The sequence below is a fragment of the Dromaius novaehollandiae genome, chromosome 3, assembly GCF_036370855.1.
Source record: "Dromaius novaehollandiae isolate bDroNov1 chromosome 3, bDroNov1.hap1, whole genome shotgun sequence".
Classification (NCBI taxonomy): Eukaryota; Metazoa; Chordata; class Aves; order Casuariiformes; family Dromaiidae; genus Dromaius; species Dromaius novaehollandiae.
In genome coordinates this window covers 52,208,878-52,227,468 of record NC_088100.1, presented here as the reverse complement: position 1 = coordinate 52,227,468, position 18,591 = coordinate 52,208,878, and the positions used below count along the sequence as shown (strand labels likewise).

General features: G+C 42.2%; 1 long non-coding RNA gene across 1 annotated transcript; it reads right to left on the bottom strand.

The window, feature by feature from the left end:
• Positions 1–4,850: 4,850 nt before the first annotated feature.
• On the bottom strand, positions 4,851–17,602 carry LOC112995122 (uncharacterized). The gene is made up of 2 exons (XR_003262099.2): positions 12,382–17,602; positions 4,851–8,987 (listed from the first exon to the last, which is right to left on the bottom strand). It is a non-coding gene; the product is annotated as an uncharacterized LOC112995122 (long non-coding RNA).
• Between the last annotated feature and the right edge of the window lie 989 nt (positions 17,603–18,591).

Genomic DNA, 18,591 nt, shown 5'->3' with positions numbered 1-18,591 from the left:
TTGGAAATAATGGGATGTCATTTGGAAGTAAGGCCACGATATGAGAAGTTGAGGGTACAACCAGCTGGGCCAGGAAAATCCCTGCAGGAAACAAACCCAAAGGGATACTTGTTGGAATATGGAAGGATGATGATTTTTCACTGTTCTGCAATTCTTTACATTTTATTCTAGTGAAGACACACATAAATGAGATGTAATGAGCTTCTAACCAGAAGCTAAAGAGACACAAATACACACCTTGCCTCCCATTCATATTTCTAGTTTGGTTTCAATTGGTCTCTCTCAAATGGCTTCTGACCCCATTAGCCACCTCCTACCAAGTGTGATAGGCAGAGGCTCAAAGATATTAAGTGCCTCCAAGCTTCATGGAAATAACTGCCTAAAGAGAGAGACCCCCCCGGCTGGATGCTGCGGAGGGAGAGGCGGTTGTGATTTAGCCTCCGTCTCTTGCAGGAGGCGGCCACCAGCATTTACAGCTAGCCGCCATGCTCCCGGCCTCCTGCCCACCCTGGCGAGCGCCGGGAGGGAGCTGGGAGGGCTTTTGGGGCGCGCAGCATGCCTAAGGGTGGCAGAGAGAAAGCTGGAGGAAATGAGGCGGCATTAGTTTTGCTGCTCACAAAACAGTGTATTAGGGAGCGCAGTTAAGCATTCAAAATGATTAGCAAGGCTGGGTAGTAAATTCCTTTCATCGTTTTGGCTGTCATCCTAAAAAAATGTGCTCTAGATTTACCAGAGATTTGCTTGGTTTGGGCCAGGGAATTTCATTAAGTAATTCCTGCACCATGTGATACAGGAGGCTGCATTGAATGGTCCAGTGATCGTTTCTATTCTTCTATTTCAATGATCCTTTTCTGAAAAACCACGACAGCAGAGCAAGGAAGAAAAATTAAGCATTGGTGTTTAGGGAGTACAAAGAGCCCAATCTATTTAACTGCTGGGGCATTTTTTTTTAATTGAATAACAATTCCCAGGATTCATTGATCTTTACATTAGTTAGGGCATCCTACAAGGACAGAAACCATGATGCTGGGAGTGTGAGTAATGAGCGAGCAGCCTAGTGAATCATTTCCCCTAAAGCTTTGTATTTGTAGAGAGACAGATGGTGGGAGCTGTGAAGAGGGAGAGGGGAGAAGGAAAACAGTTTTTTGAAAAAAAGCAAAAGTAGGGATAGAGGAAAGTGAAAAAGGAATAATCAGCAGGTAAGGGAGAAGAAGAGGCTAAAAATACACAGATTGCTTCAAAATTAACACTTTGGTGTTAAAATAGATTAGGGTTATGGGAAAATATAGGAAGGAAATTACAGAAAATAAGATCTTTGTGGCTGAGTGGGAAAAATTTAACAAGAGCAGCCCTTAAAAAATATTTATAGGTGAACTCTGAAGTCAGTTATTAACTTTATGTGTAAATAATGAGGAAGGAGCTGAAGTACACCTCCCACAGGCTGGCATTATTGCCTGGCAGGAGGTGCCGAGCTGCAGGTACCTGCAGAGGCAAAAGGCATTGCCTGAACTGTTCCAGCAGGGCTGGGGGTTTCTCGAGTGGGAAAGGAAATAGGCTGTCCACAGGAGGACAAAATAGGAAGCAAAAGCAAAAGAGTCACATACTTAATGCCAGGATGAAGATATGGACAGAGGTCACTGAGAAAGGGCCTGCTTTGCTGACTTGCCAAAACACGGATTACATTAATGCATGTAAAGACTTTTGATGCAAGTCACCTATATGACAAAAACATGCTTGTAAAGTTTTATCCCACAGCTAAGCTACATTGGCCTCTCCAGCGGGGGAACTGTATGGCAGCTCTGGTACAAAGTTAATCCAATAAAACCTTGCATGCAAGATGGGAAACGCTGCCGATGTATCTCCCCAAAGTGGTTGATTTTCTCCTGGTAGGCTCTTTAACTGTCATCATGTGGCACCATTTAACAACAAAAAAACAAAAAACAAAAAAAGCAGAGGTGCCTGCAACCTCGGGATGAGCAGAGCTGGCTCGGGCTGCAGGCAAGGGACATCTTGGGACACCAAGGCAAGGGACACCAAGGATACAGGCAGTGCACGTCGGTGGCATAGTCAGGGGAGCTACACAACGGGTGAACTGATGGAGAAGAAGGAGTAATCGCCGTGATTTAGCATGTTTCTGTGCTGTAGGTTTGGAGGCGCTAGTAAAGCCGAGGGAAGTGCCTGGTCTTAAGAGGGAAGAGGGGAGGAAGGGGAGAGCGGTAGGACCTCGCGCTGCATAGGGTCTGCCATGGAAATGGAGGAAAGCCCCTCTCCGAGCTCGCTAGCACCCGGTGCGCAGAGCAGGTGCACATTATCTCCCAAAGCAAACATCCTCCTGTTATTCTTTGGCTTTAATTTAACAGGCTCTCCCCTGCCCGCACCTGCGCGACTGCCACCGTTTAACACGTTTGGGAAACAGATCCTGCCTCAAAGGTCACGGCTTTTGGCAATCTCTCTCTACCATCCTTCGCTGCGGCATTGTTGTGAGAAAGCCCTTTACTAATATTGGCTTTGCAGTACTGCGGGGCTGTCGCTGCCCCTGCTCCCTGACACAGGTCTGCTCATGCTCAAGGCTGGCGCACAGCACATAAATATCGCTGGAAATCTCCGCTGTGTCATTTGTTTCAACTGTGCCAACAGCGTATTGCCAAGGTCCCCGCAGCCACCGCTCACCGCGCTGGTAAACGAACGTTTCACAGGAACTTCTGCTTACGGAGCCCCCTCCAAGGCTTCAGGCCCTTAAACACGCACCTCTTCCCTCTTTCCTAATGCTATTGCAATCAGGGAGGGGAGTACTGTGCGCTGTATGTATATTAAAAGAGCTCACAGGCAGCAACAAGCGGTCTCTGGCCTTTGGGCAGGAGCGTCTGGGGACGAGGACGGCTGCGGTGGGGGCAGCTCAGAGGGGACGCTCAACGCCAGCCTCGCGCCTGCTCCGAGCTGAGGCCCCCCGAGGCAAAGTGAAACCGGGCCACGAGGCGACAGCCGCAGATGGAGGCAGCCGCGGGAGCAGCCGCAGGAGCAGCTGCTCCAATGCTGGTGCTAAAACCAGCCAGGGATAAAGTGGAAGAGCTCAGCCCTGGGCTGCCCCAGCCTCCGTGGGGCTGGCATCACCTCGGCCTGACCCCAGTGCTGCGTGCAGACCAGTGCCGCCGGCCTCTGATCACTTGTAAAAAAGGAAAATCACTTGATCACTGGTTAAAAAAAAAAATCCAATACTGAGTTTTCTGAACTGGCTGGGCCTGCTGGCTTAAACCGGGCTGCTTTTCGAGGGCTCGCTGGTGCAGACGGGACCAAACAAATGCCAATATTCGCCACCGCCGTCATGGGCCTCCCCGCCGCACGCAGCAACTCCGGCAGCCAAACCTGTGGGGCCCGTGGGGCCGACGGAGGGAGCGGGTGAATTTCAGGAGAAACACTGGCGGGCGTGAGTCCCAGCAGGACTGGCCGCTGTGGCAGGGGGAGAGGGGTGGCCCAAATCTGCTGGGGACAGGCGGCTTTGCGGGACCCAGCCGGCAGCGCGGGCAGGCAAAGTCTGCCCTGTGGTGTCGCAGCAGCCTCCTAAGGTGGGAGAAATGGGGGAAAGCCCCAGGGTATCACAAAAGCGAGGCCCTTATATAGCTGCGGAAAACAGTTCTGTAATAGATGCTGGGCAAAAGCCATGATTAAAATAGCTAGCAATAAATCTGAAAAAAAATCACCACCACCACCTGCTTATTCTGTGTTTTCCCACTTTTTTTAAAGTAGTGTATCTTAGAAATAGTATCTTTGAGGCTTTTTTCAACACCGTCTCCTTTTACTTGGGCTGACAGCTCTTACAACACATCTGTTCTATTTTTCATCAGCTACCTCCAGTTAAAATCCATTAAACGTGATGCTTTGTGACTGGCATGTTTGGCACTGCAATGCTCTAGTGTGTTGGCATCAGGCTTTCCAGCAAGCCGTGAGTGCTGCAGTACGCTGCTAAAAAGCCTGCAGTCTTCAAAGGAAGCAATTTAAGGAGAGAGACTTCTAAAAAGATAACACTACTGGGGATTGAGCTGAACGGCCCAGGAGCAGCTAATGCATTAAAGAGCCTTTCATCCTTAAGCTGTGAGGGAAAATTCAGCCTGGCGTGGTACTGACCAAAAGAGTCGAGCTCATATTTGGCAGCGTCACTTCAATTCTCAGTGGGTTTTGTGTGCACCTCACTCACACGTCTGCGCACGCAGCCACACACACACAGCACCCAGCGTAATCTCCCTCCCAAGAGGACCCACAGAGACACTGAGCCCCAGTCTCAGTACTGATACAGACACTACGGATTTCTTAACGACAAATGAACGGGCAAGTGACATGTTGCTTTAAAGACGACCAAAGATAAGCCTGCCAATGATGATTCCAGATGGTCAATGCTGGCTTTCCCCACGTACAGGAAACCTGAAAAATCATTTGGAAAATCAAAGTTTTACTTTTACTATTGAATTGCTGTAGACAGCAGGAAAACTATCAGCTCACTCTGCCTCAGCTTCCTTACTTCAGAAGCTGAGATGAGAGCGACTGACCACTTAGGTAAAGTTATTTGAGACTTACTGATGAAAGCAATACGCACATGCAAATTTTTACGGGTCCATTCTCCTCCCAGGCTACTTGTAACAGAGACACCTTTTCCTGAAGTGCCAGCAGTGTAGAAGCTGAAACAGCAGAAATTCAATAGTAAAACTATCCCAAAAGAGAGATGAGGAGGGCTCTTAAATAGGCACAACAGAAAGTGGAAAGACAGACAGGGCGTATGATAAAGAAGTGAGAAAGTGGAAGGGTATTAGAATGCAATAAAATTGAATGAAGTAGCAAAACAAACCAGCTTGCATAGATTCGTCTTTTTTGCTACATTTTATTTTAAAAGAGGGGAAATAATTTAGCACTTACTATTTTCAAAAGGAATAGGAAAAAGACAGCAAATGATATTTTCCTTTGGGCTTTTGTGTACTGTTGTAACTGTATTATTTGGAAAACAACCTAGTAAAACAGCCATACCAGTGTAAATTTGCTATATGAGTGTATCAGCAGTCAAGAGATTGATGGCTCTATTAGGACAAGACTGCCAACTATTAAGTACATGAAAACAAAGACAAGGGATTACCGTGTAGCTTTTCCAGTAACTCAATGAATGAAAACTGTAAATCTCAAACCCACACATTTATTGATTAATGCAGTCCAGGCCACTTTCTCACTCCAGGCTATGCCCAGGAATAACTCATGGGTTGGGTTTAACGCTCTGGGCAGGATGGACTTTGGCACTGGCGACACAGGGTTTGCCATTTCCTCAAAGCAGCATCTGGACACCAGCATGAATTCTGAGACCTGCCTCACAGATAAAAAGCACAACCCCCATCAAACCTTCCTGCTTGTCTCTTTCTGTTGCCCCTATTTTTCAGTCACGCACACGACCATGTTTCTCATGTCTTGGCTACTCTTGCTTGCTGTGACTGATGCTTCTTATTGCAAGGGCAATTTCCTGTGCACAAAAACGTTCACCTGGAGAACCCGTGTAAGACTCAGCCCCCGCGTCCCTGCACAGCAGCCTCATTCGGTCTGGTGTGACCGTGGGTACTGCTTTCCCATGAGGAGAGGTGTAGCTGAGCGGCGCTAACGCGCTGAGGCAGGCTGGTGCTCCGGAAACCCACCTAGGGCATTTCTGCAATAAGGTTGGTCCAAGCCTACATATGTGGTGGTACCCAAACCGTTCCTCAGCAGATGGCAGCAAGGCAAGGGTTATGAGATACTGACTGTGGAGCTGACTGTGAAATAGCATCTGTGAGAAAATCCAGTGAGTGCCTGCTCATTGCTCATGACAGAGCTCAGTGAAATGATGCCTTCAAGGAGGCAGAGCAGTCCTCAGCCTACCTGTTCCCTGCCACCACAGTAGTTCCTACATACATCAGATGGAAACACATTTTATCTTACCAAGCATACAGTGTGCAAACACAGGCTGCAAACAGCGTGTGTGCAAGCTCCTAGCTTGTCATGAGTATTTCAAACTTTACCACACACTGGGATTTATCAGGCTTTCAAGTCATTTTGCAACAGCTCAGATATCGGCTCTACAGTATTTGTACTATAGCCCAGATAAAAGCAGTTTCAGTTCCGATTTCTTTTTTTTCCACATGCTTCCATTAGTTAACCTTTAATCAAAAAAAGCAATTAATTTCTTCTGTGTCATCTGCATTTTACATTAGAACCAGCTATTTAGATAGCTACTCTGTGCATAACACTAAAAAACAGGAGGCTGTCCTTATGAAGAGCTTACAGTCTAACTGAATCTGGGATTTGAGTGGCTAACTAAAATCCTTTACAAATTATCTGTCATTCTTTTGTAAACCCTGCTTCCTTTCTTTATGTCTGAATTTGGACAGGGGATAATGAACTTCCTGTATCATACACTGAGATACAAGGAAACTCATTGTGTCCCAACCAAGGAAGAGTATATCAGTAAGTAGTTTATAAGGCTGCTCTGAAGGGTCTTGTTAGAATGACTTATTCTCTTAGTTTCAGTGGTTTGATTAAGTGGATCATGTGATAAACACTTATAATGAACTTCCTCAGATGCTGCCAGGGGAAACCCAGCAGATAAAATACTGAATCCCACGGCATTGCTGGGTGCATAACAAACTGATTACAAAGATGGAAAAAATCATGCAATTCATTGGCTTCTCCTCCTACTTAGGATAACACAACGGTGTTATACAATTTTTTTTCTCCTGTCCCAAATTAAAATATCCTTGTTTCCAAATCCAGTTCAAACTAGTGCAATTTTCCTCCTACAACTCACCAAGCACTCCAACAGAGCAGGCAGATCACAGCTAAATGTAACCACTTGCAAACAAGTCTATTCATGCTTCTGAGTGATTTTGTTCCTATTAAAAACAAAATAAAACAAAAAAAACCCCAACCAAACAAAACTGAGCAGAAACTCATGAGTAACACAAGCTACTCTGATTTGTTTCGAACATAAAAATCCAAGTCAAGCTGAATCACCACAGGGCAAACCTCATTTCACTGGCAACAGTGAGAGAAGTCAAAGAACATGCCATTTTTAAGAGCATCTCCTGCTGTTTTGGCCAATAGCTCTCGGACCAAAGATCAGGGTAAGACAACGACATCTGTATGCCTTGTCTTCACCCCCAGCTAGAGGCTCGTTGTTGCTAGCTCTCTGCAGGACAGCCTCTCTACTTTAACCCTCTCTAGCAAATTGTCCCTATACAACAAGCTACAGTGCCTTTGCAAAAGGTGCGCTGGCTCAGGGATGCAGTACGAGACACGCTCATACCAGCCCTGTCAGTCAGCGTAGTTTATGACGCTGCTTCTGCAAGGCCAGTGCTATTGCCCTGGCTCAGGGGACAGCTACAGCGTGTGTGACAGATGGGGTGCTTGTAAGGCAGCTCCTGGGACCAGTTACCTGATACAAGGCAAAGACCATGGGCAAAAGCCATTTGCACCAGGACATACACGTTGAACTGGTCCAATGCCTGGTTAAAACAGCTGTGCAGGCTCTGCTTTGTAGAAAAGGGCTAGAAGCTCTGCCTGTGCTTTCAGCTGCCGCAGTAGAGGGACAAGCACTTCAGCTGGGCATGGTAGTGCTGTCAGCAAGCACGTGGAGAGATGCAGGAGTGGTGGGCATTAAGGGAGGCAAATGGGTTTACTTGGGAACCTTAATTCTGCAAAGGGATGATGGGGGCATGGATGATGCCTTTCCTTCTAGTTGCTGATACTGGATTCCCCCAGCCCAGATCCCACACCTTTCAGAGCGGTAGCTGACTTGACACAGGCTGCAAAGCCAGCCTCTGGAGCTAGCTCACTCCATGTAATCCCACTGATGACCCACTTTTTTATGGTGACTTGGTGAATCATCTTAAAGGGAATTGCTTTGGAGGTTCAAGTGGCAGGAGGAACAAGAGACGAGAGCGCATGTCACCTTAGCAGCTCTCTGTCCCGCATGTCACCAGTAGGTCTGATGTCTGTCATTGACGTGCTGTGGAACCGAACTGGCAGCGCTAATTCCTCTGCCGCACTTACAGCCGCTGCATTTCCCTTGCGTCCTGCAGTCGCACTGCACAACGCAAGAGTGCTCAGCCTTGCACAGAGGACATACAATCACTAGTGCATCACAGCTAGAAAGCTTGTACGGGCCATGAGGCTGCTGTTATGCAGCGCTTAGGAGAATGACCTTGGATACGGCTGGCATTTTAGCATGCTCCCCAGTCTGTTTGCTTCCCAAACACACAGGCAGCCCCTCATTGCTTGTCTGAAAGGTGTGTTAAACTACCTCACTGAATACCAATGTATTAAATGCTAGACATGTGTGGGGATGCAGACAACCTCCCAGCTGAGGCCGGGCATCCAGCTCACAGTTCCCACCAACATTAAAGCTCGTCTAGAGGAAAGCCTAAGAGTATCCTTGAAATACAGCATCAACATGCATGCATGCTACATGGAACAATGGATTCATTACACCCAGTGCAGCTGTTACAAAGAGACCTAAGAATGAAGTATTTGCAAGATGAGGAACACACATAAATATTGAACTGACTTGTTAAATGAATCAGAGCATGAGAGAGGTGAGGGGAAGCCTTGCCCTCTGGCTTGATCCGTCACAATACTTAATCTTTCAATTCCATTTTGAAGAATAGTCCAATGTTTGTGGCATCTCACAGAAATCCTAGGGGATGGTTAAAAGCATGTTTTTTTTCAGGCAGTCAACCTGTAAGTACAACTAAGGTTTAAAAATCTCCATCACGCTTTGAGTATCAGCTTTCCTATGCAGCATTATTAGCTATTAAGTTTCTTCAGGTGATGTTAGTTCTCAATTAATGGGATTACACAGGTGTAATCAAAGGGATAACAGGATACCAGGCAGCTTCCATCAGCAAAATGTTGTCTCCAGTTGTGATGGCATGTGAGAAAGACAGTTTTATCTTGATTCATTTTACAGCCAGTGGGAATTCATACATCTAATAGTAAGAAAAAAACAAATTTTAAAAAATGTGTTTTCTATGCAATCAGTAATAATCAATAATTGCAATATTATGATAGTGCTATCAGACTCAGTCATCAGAGAAGAATTTAATTTTAATTCTGTAACCCTAGTGAAAATTTGCCCTTTAAATTATTTTGTTTCCACTTGACAAGGTAGCCTCCCAGAAATGTTGGCTCATTGTCCTTATCACATTTTGGTATTTTGAACTGAATATACTTCCCCAAAGAGTTCCCTTCAATTCCATCTGCTAGTCTGGTATTTCAGGTTACGTATGGATGTTGGACATGAAAGGATTTTCCCCATCACTTTGCACTTAAAACGGTTAAAGAAACATTTTCTATACCTCAACATCTCTCCAAAATATTCAGGTAAAAATCATTTACTCAGTTCTAATATACAACTATGAAGGAAAAAGCCAATATATTTTTTTCTGCTAAATCTGTGTCCCAGGTTCTGTGTGCCCATTTGTTAGAAACTGAATCCATCAAGTGGGGCACAAGGACTGAGGGAGAGTTTTGAAAATGCGAAGCTTACTGAGACTGCATTTTCCCAAATAGAAAATTAGACTAAGATATTTAATTTTTCACATCTCTAGTACCACATAATTCTTTCTGAAAGGTGTATTGTGGGACTTCAGGCTTTAAATATTTAGCAGCTGAAGAGCATCAGTGTTTGTTAAGTAAAGTTTCTTCCAAACTTACTAACCTTTACTTTGTCTCTTCCTTCCACATAATAAAACAGATAAAGTTGTCCTTGGTTTAAAACATAGACACTAACCTATCCATGATCTACTCTGAAATCTTGAATTAGATCAATTTGGAGTATCATTCAGAAGCCGCTTTTTTATTACTCTCATACTTATATATATATTAAATATTGTCTACAGATTTCCAGTGTAGGCCTGTCCCCAGGGACTGAAAATCTGGTGTACACAACTCAAATAAAGCTAGTGAGACATGAGCAGCAAAAAGCATAGCATACTTCTGGGAATCACTCCAGGAAAATAAATACACAAGATGGCACCTCACCCTACACAAAGCTGGCAAAGGTAAAATAACATTTGGTTTTGATCATTACAGAAAATAAAATAATTCTGTGTTCCTATGTACATGCTGGTCTTCCACTGTAACAAAAGGGTAAAGGTAAGACTAGAGTTTGATGTACAAGAAAACAGATTTTCTGATGACAGTTGTAGCTTCTTTAACTAAATTGGAGGATCAAGTCTGAATTTGATCCCTAACTTTCTGAAGGGCTGTGAATTCTTTAGAAATGTTCGCCAAATTCCTATCTCCGTGCTTCTATACTCCTTCTATAGCATATGCCTGTTTTTAAGAGACTGTTTAGATTCTAGGTACCTTTCTCTCAACAATTACAATGTATGATTCTATACAGAAGTAGTATTAAGGCACTGTGAAGAACAAGTGGAACAATCAGCTTGCTTTCCTATACCCTCCCATTTCCATCTGTGTTTTATTCTTTTGCTTGAGAGTAGGGTTTTATATCTATTGGCAGTGACTCTTTCCTCAAAGCTTATCCTTTTGTTCCCCTTCCGCTCTGCTCTAATCTTCCCAGTTTATTCTTTTTTTTATAGTCTCTTAATTTTTTTTCCCCTATCAGGCTTTGCACTACCTAGTCCTCAGTTTTGCTTACTGTTGTTATGTTATCATTTATGAGTCAATGAATAAGTTCAAGTCACTGTATATAAGGTATGACAACGATACGACTGCCCAGAAATGATTATTATTTAAGGGATGAATTGGCAGAAGAGACACCCTGCAACTACGCAGATTGTAGACAGATGTTTACCTGTGTTTTGCTTGGCTGTAATTTGGAAACGTATGGAATTCCTGGAGTGCAGATGTGATGTGATGTGTTCTTGCCAATTTTTGTTTCTAAGTGGATTGGTCCATATTTTTGCTTTTAGTAATGGTTTGCCTTTATCCCTATGACTTATAACTGTTTGCCTGGCAATGTGTGTAGATAATTTTGCTTGGGTTCTTAGATGTTTTATGTGACAGTAGAATTATATGCTTTCCTGTGCAGACAAAGGTTTAAAACAAGCTATTTATTGGTGTTGCATTTCTTTAGAAGGTTTTAACATTTTGAATTTAAGAATAATATCTTAATGTAGTAACTTGCTGTATTCCAAATGTGTTTTGTTCATGTGTTCTTACTGTTGCTTCATGTGTGGGTTTTAAAATCATTTTATCCTTTGTATGATTGAGCATCCTCATGCTATCAGATATTCATTATGACCTTAATTGCACAAAGAATCTGTAGAAAAGTTTTTTATGTCTCAGACTGAATGAAAAGTTACTTATGATACATCAGCAGGAGTTCTTCAAAGGTGTATATGCACATCTGCTGGGGTTGCATATTTGCTTATGGGATTTGGGGACCTAACATACCCATACAGCACATGTAAGCCTTGAAGCTCCTTGAGATTTCAATTCGGGCAACAGCAGGCACACTGCACCGTATGTGTATGAGAACCCCAAGTGCGCAGGACTAGAACAGAAAGACAACAGGGAGCTGTGTGGGATATGCACATATACAGCAGTGATCAATTACTGATAAATAACTAACCTTCTGTTCTCCTCCTGGTAGTTACCTGTATGCAATACATGTCCATATTTCTACCACAGTGTATTCCAAAGCGATCATTAATTTCTTCCATGGTAGACTCCAAGAGTCTTGGGAGATCACAGCTGGAACACTGCTTTATGTGCTATCCCATCAGGAGTTCTTATATACACTATGTAACATCTGCTGAATTGGGAAGACAGAGCTTCGGGTAGCTGCTCGGTAGATGTACGAGATAAATAATTTTCTTGGTGAAATTGTCAACGCAGATGCTGCTCTGACAGAGTGTGATCTCATGGTTTACCCGAAATTGCCTTAACAATCTTAGAACAGACTTATACTCTGCGATATAACTAGGAAGGAAAAGTAAAGGGGTTAACCTAAAAGGCTTCACCTTTTGTAGGTAAAATACCAGGGTACCTGTAACATCCCTGGTGTGGAGAGATGACTCTCTCTTGGAACATATGATTTGAGGGAAGAATATGGAAAGATGAATATTCAGATGGAGCTCCATAACTATCATTAGTTAGAATTAGAGAATTAGAAGGATAGAAATCAGATAGAAACTAGAAATTACAGGATATCATTAAGTATCCATTTAGAGGAGAGGGATCAGCTTTGCTCCTCCCTTACTCTTCGTGCTGAAGTAACAGCCTCCAGAAGGTCATCTGACCTGAGCTGACAAGAGCATAAAGCGTATCACTGCTGACAAGCATAAGGACTCCTGGGAGCTGATGGGTCTAGGAACAGGTTCCAGTCTGAGGTGGGAAAACTGGCAGACTTACCTTGGTTGGACCCCTGAAGAACCACAGTTCAGCGAGGTGGGAAAAGCCACTGACTACAGACTGCTGCAAGTTCAACTTCTTTCAACCCTTCAGGACTGGCTACTCTGTTTTAACACCAGAAGATGGTTTAAAATGTCATGTAGCAATTCCCTAAAGGTATTCAACATAATTCATAGCTCTAGGAAGAAAGTCTCATCTTCTTTGCCAGTGAAATTTGCTATAGAAAAGTCTTTTTACCATTGATCAGGATCATGTGAAAAGCGGGATCTTCCTATACTTAACAGTTGCCCAGTATATAGGCTATGAGAGGGAAGAACTTCAAATTCAGATATCAAATCATTCCTTTGTTCTGCAGCAAGAAATCCAAATGCAGAGAAGTCCATAAGATATCCTATTCAGGATATCTGGAAACCAGAACTCTTTTGGCAAGTGGAGATTTAAAAGAAAATTTCACTGAGTCTTGTTTGATTTTGCCAAGTAATCTGGGAATTAGAAGGATTGATAGGTAAGCATAAAGGGAAACAGCCATCCCTGGAATGTGGAAACCATCTTCTTGTTAACCTGTGCTGTGACTATATCCACCCAGGATAACTCTATTTTGAGAGGATGCCTTCAAATTTTTTTGATTTCCTGTCTGTGTTTCGAAGAGAAGTGTCTACTGAAATCTTTTACCCAGCCATTCTGCAGACTAAGCACAACATGGAAAAGAAGACTGTATGCCAGTGCCATAATTTAATCTCTTCCTGGCACAGAGAATAAAGCAATGCTTTCGCACTATTGACATGAAGCCATCTAAGGAGATTGCTAACAATCATGATGGCTTTTCTGTCACTGTAAGTATTTGCTAACTGGAAACTGGTTTACAAGTCTGACTTAACTGTAAAGAGGCCATCCAAAAACTATCAGATGATGATAACCTTCTATCATGACTTGTGTGGTGTCAAGATCTAACCCACATCCTGTGCATTACTCATTTCCTACATTTCCTCTCCATCTTTGTTACTGTCATTTAACAGAATAGCAACCACCTATTCTACACTAAAGTATTTGTCTGCTTTCTAGTGTTTCAGTCTAGCAAGGATAATTCCCCTGAACTGACGGTATTTTTAGAACAAAATGAGAGGTACAGTCTTGTGGTTTGAGGAAGTCAAAGGGAAGTTCAATGTCTGTCTCAAAAGCAAATTTCCCTGTGACAATGTGCAAATTGATGGGTTTCTGCAGCTCACAAGAAAGAAATCCATCATGAGAAAAACATCTGAGGCATGAATTGATGGTATTTGTGAGCCATTCAGCTAATCTTCCCTCTTTAACTCGTAAGAAACTGAGCAATGTGTTTTGGGCTTATTCTTTAATCCTCAATATTTGGAAACTCCATCTCTCATAGTAAATGAGAGCACCAGAACCATGTCTAAACTACAGTGGAACAAAAAGTCCTTTGGATCAGATGTACATGGTACGTTCTGTGGCCCCTCTCCCAGGCCTTATCTGCCATAGTCACACTATGGCAGCAAGGACCATCAGAAGACTGCCTGTGAGCGTTTGTGTGCTAGCGTGCTACCCCACCAAGCTCACTCAGGTACCCAGATGCCAGCACGCTCTACAGAAAGGGCAATCTGCTCGCATCTGAGGCCAGCGCTGTATGCTTGCAGTGTAAAACGTGGGTAAGTGTGATCTTCAGCATGGCTTCAGGTCTACTCTCATCAGAGAGTGCAGATAAAGGTCTTAAGAGATTATGTAAATGTAGTAATTATGTAAATCTAGAAGACTTAGGACAATTAGAACTAAGGCTAAGAATGTAAACATGGACCTTGCTATCTTGCTTTTGGAGAGGTAAGTTTTATTTTCCAAACAATGTAACACATGAAAACCTCAATTCCAATGCAACAACTCAGGCTGAAGGGCAGTAGGACAAAGGTAAAGTGTAATTTGCTATTTACAGTTTTCAAAGTCATATACAAATCCTTATGTTCTGAGTGCTAAACTCTTATGCCTCATACATATGTTGTTTGTTTTCTTAGATTACATGTGAATGAAGAGAACAGCTGTGACCTCCCCTTGTACTCAGAAAGGGCTCTGACAAAAACAAACAATTTTGCTTTAAGAAAAAAATTCTTATATTTGAATTGAATTCATTCATGCTGCATGTGTAAGACCCTGCAGAATTAGTCTATGTTTTAATTACGTTCAAAATTAATAGTATATAGTAAATTAATAGTAAAATATTTCAGTTACACTGTGAACTTCACCCCCACTGTTTCCTGATACAGTACTAGTGGAATTTTGAGTATTTTTTCGTATGATAAAGTTACTAAAAATTGCACTGGACGGGGGGGGACCACAACAAAGCTGTTTGTCAAAGATCTTTAGCTGCTGTCCATGATTTTCATAGGGTTAAAAAAGACATGAGGAAGACTCTTGTGATTAAGATTTAAAATAGGAGGAGAAAAGCACTAAATGTAGTTGCCTGGTGGCTCTTCCTTGTCCTAATCCATAAATGTACATATCCAGAAAAAGAGTAAAAGAATTGCAATGATGACTGTAAGCATAAACCCAGAGGTGTTACAATTTGAGACAAAAAAACCCCGTATATTCCAGAAGTAATTTTTTTTTAATGCTAAAATTACACCTGCTTAAGTAAATTCTGAAACTGGTTATATGGAAATAACGTAAATCTTTCTGACATTTAACAGTACCTTTTAATACAATACCCTTTTAATACAGCTTAGAAGCATACTGCTGGTTGTTTAAAAGTAATGAAGTCCCTTTTAAAATAGACTAGACTCAAGTGTTCATTAAAAATTGTGTATGTTCTGGTTTCTATGATTGAAAACATGGATGTAATAGAAGATATGAACTCGTAAACTGAAACAAGGTTCATGTAAGCCACTAGTTCAAGTTATACCATTTCCTATTTGTACAACCCGCAGTTAAGTAAAATATGTTATTGAAATGATTTTTCTCTTTGTATATATAATTTTGAAATTCTTTGTTGGAGAGGGTGTGATTTTTTTTTTTTAAGTGTAACGCTGAAATAAGTATATAGCTTATTTCGATAACTCCACTAATATTACTGTATCTACACTGCAGGCTTATGTTGCTTTTATTATACCAAATGTTTGCTCTAAATAGTAATAGCTAAAGCTATACAAAAGACTGGGGGCGCACAGCCTACCGTTAAACTAGTGGAAAGCCCTGTACAGTCTTATAAAGATTTAGCTGAAGTCTGTAAATGGAATAATTCATCAGTATAAGCTTGAATGCAACCAAAGCATAATGATACGCATTTCACCGTCTAACACTTGCTGCAATTATCAACCATCATCTCTTTATTGTGTCTGCTGGACAACATGCAGCTCCCCACCCCTGGAAATACAGCTCTTCAAATATAAGCAAAAATAATGAGAATAACACAAAAACAAATAAAAGGCCTCTGAACTCAGCTGGAGCTGGAGGCTGCTGCCTCCCCATCAGCGAGATGGTGTTGATCAGCCTGCCCTTCTGCGAGGCAGCTGCTCTCAGCTTCTGCTAAGCCGCACACTCAGTATGGAAAGTGGAAGAGCGGAGAGAGACATGAGTGCTGGGACAGGAGTCTGGAAATAGGGAACACGATTGTTGATATTAAGGTGGGGGGGAACTGAGGAAGGAAAATGCAATCAAATGACTGATTTGTGGCTCGCTGACACTGTACATTTTACTTGCTCTTAGCCTGTGCAAGTTTGATGATCTCTCCCTTTTGGTCTTATTCCACAAATTCCCACTGCCGTCTATGCCTTCCCCAGGGTCAAATGGCCCAAATATTTCTCCTCCACTAACTGTTTACAAATTCGCCTGAGCTGCTCCTGTAATTAACCAGCACAAGTAAATAAACATTTTGCATTTTCAGTAGCAAATTCTGCAGCGCACTGAAAATAAAAATTCATAAAATTATTCTAACATTTTATTTAAATAGTAGCAGAGATTGATAAAATTGATTTGGTGTATACTATTTTTGTTAATTTTCATATATAAATGCTTCTAAAGTTGAAAATATATGATGAATTATCTAAAGCTGCTATACAATCTCTTATCTTTAAGAATGGAGTAAAAAAAGTTCACCCAAGCTTGCTAAATCACTGCCTGAAGAGATAAACAAACAGGTCCAGAAAGCACACAGTACACAGCTGAAGCTGGCTGTGCTCATGTAACCTCAATATTTAATACCTAAGTGTTCCTAACACAATAAATAAGCAGTAACAAGTTCTGGGCTTAAGCTTATGGGGCATGCAGCACATGAAAGGAAATAGACAAATAACAGATAAATATTTTCTGAATTATGCTACCGACAAAGGGTAGGGTAGGACAGTGAGCAGGAACGGCCTATACTGTCCTGTTCTTTGTTCCTGAAACGAGCAGAGTAACTTCCCTTGAAGCACGTACTCTGAACTGCCCAGTCTGTGACAAGGTAACAGGCCTGGCCAGACAACCAAATCAGCTGAGCGCGCCCACTGGGCGCCCCACAACGTCGACAGGCATGATGGCTTAAAGCTCAAAGGAGTAACGAGAATGTATTTATCCAGCCATGACAGAAGTGCAGTAAATCTGACCGTGCCCTTTTCCCCATGTTCTCCAAACACAGTTAACTTAAAACAAACCCCTACTTCCACCTTACTATGCGGTAAATACAATCCTCACCCTAAAAAAATTCTGTATCTGAAATAACATGTTAAATAATTTGCAAGAATGATTAATAGTTCTGCTGACTGGTAGCAATCTGGTTAGAGCAGCTAGGATATGATGGCTTTTTAGGAGCAGAAGAAAGATTATTTGATTCTCTGTAACTGAATGTCCTCAGCTGAACCTACCAACCCTTTGCTGTGCAAGGATTATAATTCATGCTGCAGTTGGATCAACCTCCGTTTCTATTTTTAGTGCCGATCTTGCTCCTTATTTAGTCCTGACTGCATAGCCAGAATTGCATTCTCAGCAGCTCAGTGAAAAGCCTGTCTGTTCTATTTTATAACTTTTCCAGACAAAAAGATGGGAAGCCTGTAGCTTTCCAAATAGGCTTATTTTAGGAGCTTGCAATACGATACAGTCCAAAACCCAAGGCCCACATGAATCCCTGCCGAAATACTATTGACTTTCCTGGAGTTTTAAACAGCATGAAGCCCACGGCTTATAAGCTAACCAGGATGTTTATTAAAAAAAAGGAACAAAAACCAAGCCCCCCCCCCCCCCAAACCTTCACACCAAATACTTAAAAGATATTTACTGAAACAGTAATATGCATCTGGATCGAATTCTCAAGAAAACATCTTATCCTCTTTAGATTCATAGTTTATAAAACCAGTTCATAGAGGCAACTACTAGCCAAAAAAGAAATAAACAAGGAAAAATGGAAAATGTTGGTTTTGAAGAAGCTCTTAGCAGGGATGACCACACAGAAGTAATTTTCTGCCACTCAATTAAAAACATAAGAACATTTTTGGTTTTGAACAAAGTTTCCCACTACAGCAAGAACAGTTAGAGCTGCTGCAGTTCTATGTCAGAGTCAGCTATAATGCTTCACTTTTAGGGTTTGTTCCTGCTGTATCTCTTTAGTGATATATTTAAAGAAGCTATACTTCCACATGTTGCACATAAGTGCATGACTGAAAAACAAGATTAAGATGATCATGGTCATTGTAAGGTTGTAAACACACACACCTGTACTGCTAGTATATCTAGAACACATTTTTATCTATGTGTACTAAAGTAGGCTGTCAGTAATGGATCTTATTTCCACATGTGAATAAACTTTGCATCTTAATATACACTTAAATTATGCACACCCCCAAATAGGTGTTTTATTCTTAACCCAAAAATAAAGAGTCATATCCTTACATGCACAGATCTCGTCTCAGACAATCCTAAACGCCTCCCCCTTCCAACTTGCAATAAATTGCTAAGGGATTGTTATGCTTGCTGGTCAGACAGTGATCAATGAATTCAGGCATCGTTATCGTACATGCAATGATATCGAGCACTTCTCCCGCATCAGGGGAGACTGATCGCAGATGAAAATTTCCCTTTGCTGCCCCTATATGCAGGCTGTTGACTGATCCTTTATGCCACACTGAAAACAAAAAGGGAGATTTAAAAGAAAATTAATCGTAGTAGTACAGGAATCAAAATCAATGAAGGAAAGGATGAACTACTAAATTCTCATTCTAAATTCAGTAATTTAATTAG